The sequence below is a fragment of the Drosophila subobscura genome, chromosome A, assembly GCF_008121235.1.
Source record: "Drosophila subobscura isolate 14011-0131.10 chromosome A, UCBerk_Dsub_1.0, whole genome shotgun sequence".
NCBI classification, from domain to species: Eukaryota; Metazoa; Arthropoda; class Insecta; order Diptera; family Drosophilidae; genus Drosophila; species Drosophila subobscura.
This window is the reverse complement of record NC_048530.1, coordinates 14,154,745-14,162,099: the sequence shown is the minus strand read 5'-3', so window position 1 is coordinate 14,162,099 and position 7,355 is coordinate 14,154,745.

Sequence of the window (7,355 nt, the reverse complement as noted above, 5' to 3'; positions counted from 1 at the left end):
GACGCGCAGAGGGATGTCCAGTTAGCACATACAAATTCGATAATTTGCGATAATTACTGTTAATGGAAGAGATGGAAAAACATTTGGCGATACGCCATTGATAGATAATCCATCCCAGCCCCCACTCCGGTCGGCCCCCCTTCACCCACCAGCCCTTCTTTAGTGTGTCACATCTCACGGCGGGCGAGTGCGTCAATTGTTTAATGCAAAACAACAAACAAACAAACAATACCCCTCCCCTCCCCTCCCCTATATCCACATCCAACATCTCCTTCTACAACCAACAAGAGCCGATCCAAAGAGGCAGCAGCCCCGACAGCCCTCAAGCACTTTTTATCGTCTCATTTTTAATTTATTAATTATTTATTTGTTTGCTTGAATGAACGACACTGTTGTTTATTGTGTGTCCCCAACCACCGTCCCGGTTTTGCGTTCGAGTCTCGATTTTGGTTCTGGCTTTCGTCATATTATTTCTGTATTTGTGTCTTATCGGCGTCATCGCCAAACGTCACGAGATCTGCCAGGCATCGATATTGATATAAATATAAATACGTCTTTCCGCCTGTACATACATTGTACATGTCGACTCATGAACATTGCCTATCCGCTATGTTTTTGGGCTTCTTCGTGTTCGCTTCTGGTTAGAAATTTTGCGACTTATTGCGGTACTTATTTGCTGTCATTGCAAGCCACAGAAATGATCTTCTTGCTCTTGAAACAGGTCTTATCCTGTGCTCTACAGCTGATGTATGTACATATGTACGTGTACATAAATATGTATAGTGAATGTGCGCACATCGGTATGCCGGCATTTCTGTTGACCCTCGGCTAATTGTTAATTTATTTATTAGCCTGTTAACGCCATTCAATTTGCAGTCCCCGCCAGGTTCCCAGCCAGCGGACAGCTGCCTCCAGCTCCAGTTTTAATTGAGCGCACAAAAAACAATCTGCACTGATCTGCCCCAAGCTGATTCTGGCCAGATCGAAAGCGATTAAGAACGCGTACATGTGCACAGACATATTATCTCGAGTAAACTGATTTGAATGCGTCACCCGGATGCATTTTTGGGTGGATGTCAGTGGCGACGAAGGGGCCGTACCAGTGAACACCAGCTTGATGTAATAACTTGTGAAATTTCCATAGCGAGGCGATCAACCACATGATATTAGCTGCAGCTTTGATGGGTGGCTGCTAATTGGTGGCGCGACACGTGCTGAGGCTCGAAGCTTGTAGTTCTCGTAATAATATGCCTCGTTCCTCGTTACGCTGCCGATTAATCAGATGTATGTGAGCAATTGCACAACCTGGCCTAATGGCAATGACAAGAAAAACCCCAAACCGAAACGAAAAACAAAGAAGCTGCCCCGCCCCAGTCATCGCTGGACACTTAAATCTTTCCGTATTATGGCTCTGACTAACCCAAAGATAAGACCTGCCTCGTCCTATCTACACTGGGAGGTAGAATCCACTCGAATCTGCAATATCAGATACGGCTGCGCCTTCGGGGTAGATCGTTTCGTGCAGTGTCTGCTGACTAACCCGCAGATGGATGGACGGGTGGATGGGTGCTGCTGGCGAGGGAGATAAGAATGCGTTAGAGTTTGTGGCTCTTCTGGCCAGGGTTCTGTTTGTGTTGGGCTTTGGCAAATTGCAAATCACTTTATGATCGCCAAACTGTAAATCTATTTCCAAGAAAGCGACAAAACCCTTGTCAGCACGCACACCACACCACAGCACACCACAGCACAGCCGGATAAATGTATCCACATGTGCACTTGTGTATGTATGGGCATATGTACGTACAGCTTTACGTCTGAGTGTTCCACTAATACCAATATGGGTCAGTGGCAAACGCGTGTGTTTGCCTTAGCGCCCCCAGCTACCGCACTTGAATTTTTAATAACCTTTTCAAGTTCACTGCCTCAGCCGTCCGTGTCCGTGTCCCTGCCTTGTCCCTGTCCCAGCAAAAACACACTCGTATGTATGTACACACACAGATGTCTGCGTTGGCATCGTACTCGGCTTAGTTTTGCGTAGAACTTCTCTGGTGGACAGCTCTAGTTCGCGGAAAAGCGCTTCCTAATTGATGGAAAGATCTAGATTCTAGAGCCTGGAGTAGCTCAAGTTGCAGTTTCGAGTTAGCTCGAAATGATTGCATGGAAATATCGTGATTAGATAAGCTTGAAGGAAAATGTGGTACAAATTCGTCATTTGCCACCAATGTTTGATCTTTCTTTAATCCCCACGAGACGTCTCGTTTCGTCTTGTTTCATTTCCTCTAATTAATTGAATAAGAACAATTAACACTTGGACGATGAACACTGCCCACAAAAGCCACAGAGCAGCGCAGACAGAGAGACAGACAGACAGACAGACAGACATAGGTCCGCTCCGCTCCATCCCAGACCCAATTGGTTTGAGGCTGTACAATCCGCGTCAGAGTCCCAGTCCGAGTCCAGCTCTGAGTCAATCCCCGATTGTGTGAATTGGGTGGTGGTGGTACGGCACGGGCATGCACTGCAATATAAATAGAGACAGACTGTCGAGGAGGCAGGGAAAGCTGCTGCATGTGCCACTCGCAGTGGCCACTGCCTGGCGGATATATTTATTCAATTTACTGTGCGCCACTTTGTAATGTGGCAAACATCTGCGGGTACTTGACATTGCAAACACTCGGGAAATGTGTTCTTATTGTGCGAGAGGTGCAAATAGCTGATTGCCATTGGCATTAATTGTTAATTGGTTTGTCTCTCGTTTTTTAGTTCTCTCTTGCTGGGAGTGGAGTGCAAATCTCATCAATAGGTTGTGGTCCTGCTTGCAAACATCAAGCATCCTTTCCTCTCTCGACAGCTTTGCAGTTCCCCAGCTAATGTACCTGTTACAGCAATAATGAAATTCAAACGGAGCATTTTGACGCACCTATTTTGACCATTTACCTGCCATTTACACCTGATTTTCGCTGTCTGTGCTGGTTCTGTGCCCCTAGAACTCCGGAGCATGCCAAGTGCCATACCCAGGGCCCAACCCATTTAACCACTTTGAAGCCAAGAAAGTCGTCGAGAGCAAACGGTGAAGCAGTCTAGACAAGGGAGTGTGGCAGGGACTAGCGGCGAGAGTGACACCGGGAATGACACTCCACATTTGTGGGCCGGGATGGCATCGGTATCGCATGGACTGGGACATACATAAGTACATGCTGTACCGCTACGCTGGTCCGCTTGCAGCCATCAATCTTTCAACTGTCGTTTCTCCTCCAACTCCACGAGGGGGAGATCTGTTCGAAGCTCACCCACAGCCCCACCAGCAGCACGCGAACCCGGTTGTCTTAGCGCCTTCGATCCCAATCGGAAAATGAGCGACAAAACCAGTCAAAAGAAATATCTTGACGGTACGCCGCCGTTTTAGATACGCTTCCGGATCTAAAGTCCTCAATGAAAAATCAATGCCGAGCAGTGGGCGATTATTGAGTCCATGCCCAAACACTGGGAAAGTATTCAAACTGATCTTACGAGACATTCCAATGAAGTTCAAAGAAATAATATTATTTGGAGATCAACTCGTGGGTACAGCTGCCTGTAGAGCTAACGAATCGCTAAGGATGCGATGCTCAAGGATCCTCAACAACAATCCAGGGTGTCTGTGTGTGTGTGTTTGTTGTGCGTTGTATGGTGTATGGCAGTGAAAGCACCCCACCCTCTGTTAGTGTATGTAAATAAATATTATTGAGACTGGCAAGACTTCGGCACTGCGGTGTCGCCAGTGCCAGTGCCAGCGGCGGGCAGCGGCGTGCAAACAGCCTGAAACTGCTTGAGGCCGGTTCAAACTAGAATCGGTGGACCGTTTGTTCGTTCGTTCGTTCATTCGTTCGATCCGGCCAGGCCCCAGGCCCGTCCCGTCCCGTTCCCTTCCGTTCCGTTCCGTCCGAGCTGAGTTCAGTTCGGTTCGGTTCGGTTGGGTTGGGTTGAGTGAAGTTGGCTCGGTCTGCGGCCGGGTTGGCTCGACTTGCCATGGCTTGGCTTGGCCTCAGTTGGTTATCGTCTTAAGACGATTTGTGGGGTATTAAATATTGAAAACGAGCCAAACCAACTTACAGGCGCAATGTGACAACATTCGTTGATTTACAGAGAGCTGCAGCTGCAGCTGCACCTGACAGCTCCAAATAAACGGAGCGTCTTGCCAAGGAAGCGCTTAAATATGATTATGACCGGGCGTACGCACATATTTGTATGTATTCATGTATTTAGTGATGGCCCAGCGAGATCTTCAAAGGCATGAACTTTCACATTTGCAGAGAAAACAAATCAAAATATACAATTTAAAAACAAAACAAAATCAAGTTCATTAATCGGATTATAATTTAATTATTAAGAAACTAATAAAATTGCTATTAAAAATTACCCTTGGGCGAACAAAATTGAGCAGTTAAATTTAGGTAATAATAATTAGAATTCCTCTGAAGAGCATTATATTCAAACAAATTATTAACCATTAATCAAAGACAAAAATTGAAGCCAAAACACAACAAAAAAATCATTCGAAAATTCCTAAATTCAATTAAAGCTCTGTGCGAATGTACATATGTATGTATGTATGTATGTACATACATAAGTAAGTGCTTTCGGCATGTACAATGCTCCACAGCGATGGAAAAAATGCATGTCGCATAACTTTCAGTGGACCGCAATCGACATAACTCATACGCCGCGTGTTCCAAATGGAGGTTAAGAGCCAATGCAGTCGGTGCAGTGCAAGTTCCAGTGTCTATAAATAAATCTTTGGCCCAGGCACAGGCGCAGGCAGTCGAAAACTGGTCTGGTGGGTCTCGGCACTGGCAGCACCAGTGGCAGCTTTTTCTTCGACTTCGACTTCGGTTTCGGCCGCCTGGGCATGGGCATGGGCATCCACTCTGATCTGATCTGATCTGAGCAACTTCTGCAGTTGTCTGTACAAAAGAACAGCAACAGCTGCTGAGCCCACTTGAATATATTTCGACAGAAAAACATTTCTTGGCTGCTTGTAAACTATTTGTTGGCATCCACGATGGTCAAGGACGTGCTCGTACATTAACCAGCAACGACACGGGTGGAGGGCACAGCGGAGACAAGGGAAAGGACTTACATAGATTCCAGGAAAACAGCGCAAAGGAAGTCGTTGTTGAGTAAGTAAGGAGGTAAAGAGGGTAAAGGGTTATCAAAGGAGAGGAGAACATCACAAACAGTGGCGAGAAAAATCTACTAAACAATTTTCTATTCTGATTATAGATTTCATAGATCCATTTCATAATTTGTATATGCTGTTCCCTATTGTCTTGTTTGTTCTTTGGCCAAGAAACAGTTGTCCATCTGGCTGTCCTTTCCTCGGACACTACAAGAAAAATATTCAACAAATTCTGAGTGCGAGACAGAATGCGAGTCTCTGCCATTGTGTCCGTGGCATTTGCTCTTTGTTGTCGGCTACTGTGGCGTATGCGCAATGTTCCTTGGTCACAGCGGTGAGCAGTGAAGAATGTATCTGTCGCCGTAGCAATGCCTCCGCGCAGTCCCTTTTCCCCCCACTTGCACTTCAATTGCAATTTTTATTTTGTTGCCCAGCTTTTTAATGCGACATTTTATGCGCCAACAATGGCTGTTGCTTTGACTCCACTTCTCTTCCCTTCACTTCCCTCTGCTTGGCCTTTTTTACTTTTGTTTTTGTGTAATTTGCAAGGCCGTCTGAGGCTTGGCTCAGCTTGAAGCTGCGCTCTGCGGTGGATTGGATTGCGTGAGCCTTTCTGGCCCGGCCCGGCCCGGCCCGGCCCGTCCCGTCCCAGTTGATTGCATTTTATTGAGTTTATTATTTTGCAATAATGGTTCATTATTTTCCTTACCTTCTCGTCCTTGCTTGCCTCTCTTTTGTCTCTCGGTGTGCCCACTGCCCTCCCTGTCCCCCCCATACGTCTCTGTGTCTCATTCTGCTGCTGAGAGCACCCTCCCTGTTAAAAAGTGTTTGGAGCAGACCCCAAAAAAGATTTATTTACGCTGAATCGCATGCGGATCGATCGTTAAAATTGCACTGGAATGCAAAATACTTTTAAACATTTGCCAGCAATTGGGGAATGGCTCCGAACCGCCTCGAGGCAAAGTTTACCTCGAGGCAAAATAATTCTTGATGTTCTGGGAATTGCATTCGAAATTGAAGAAGTGAAACAAAGCAGGAAATAAATTTCATTTGAAACGATATTCTGTGACCATTTGTCGTATATTTATTGACCAGCTCAAAGTAATTTGAGGCTTTGCTAGGATTTATTATTATTATGATTTACTGCCCCTGAGCAAATGTAACCCAAGAGGCTCACAAAGCTCAAGCTATGTGTGGCAAGTGTATGTACAATGTTCTACTGAGATCGATCGATGAGCCGCCTTGCTCATGGCCCAAGGAAAACGCCACAGAAGCAGCTATCAAATGCGAACTAAATATCAATCGAAATGTCTTAGCCGAGCCACTTCTGGGTAGACTTTTGTGTATCATTGTAGAGTTCTAGATACGTTCACGACCTTCCCAATGCCTGGGGCTGCGACTGCTGCTGGGGCTGTGTGCCAATGTCTGTTCCACACGCCACACACAAAAATTGACGTAGTAGCCAACTCTTTCCACCTGGGGTAAATATCATTTATGTACTATATGTACCCAACGGCTGCGGCTATTTGTTTCTTTTTCTTTGTTGTTCAACGCTCTCAGGGTAAGTTTTTCCAAACAATAGCGGGAAAAAATTAGCACAGCTGCTTTAAAACGAAAAAAATGAGAGAAAAATATGTGAAACCATCCCATCGCAGCTATTAAACGATAGGAGTAAGTACATTAAAAGTACACAAATTCAAATATAAATATTTTTGCAACAAATTAAACAAATGGCCAACACCCAGCCGCAGCCGCCCGCAGCCGCCGCTTCCCCTGAAAGCCGAGAAAACTATTTTATTTTTCCAATATAATTCCTCAATATTTATTTGACTGGACGCGAATTGCAATTAGCATCAATTTGCCAGGCAGCGGAGGGGATGGGAAGGGGACTTCCACATTTACCTGAGGTGTACCTGCCAGCTCCAACTCCACAGACACCGCTCGCCAATTCGTAATCCAGACCAGACTTTGCTTAGCCCTCCCCCGGATGCCAAGTCGTCAGATTGGGAAAAATATTTGAAGATTGTTTGCATGTTTCAATTAATGTTGCCCGTTGCCGTTGCCGCTACCGTTGTGTGTTCCGTTCGACATTAGAGTGGACCATTAACACTGGCACGCTAAGTGCCAGATCCCATGCCATGCCATCCTCCGGCATCGGTCAGAGCCCCTTCAACCCGCTTCACAATTATCAATGCTA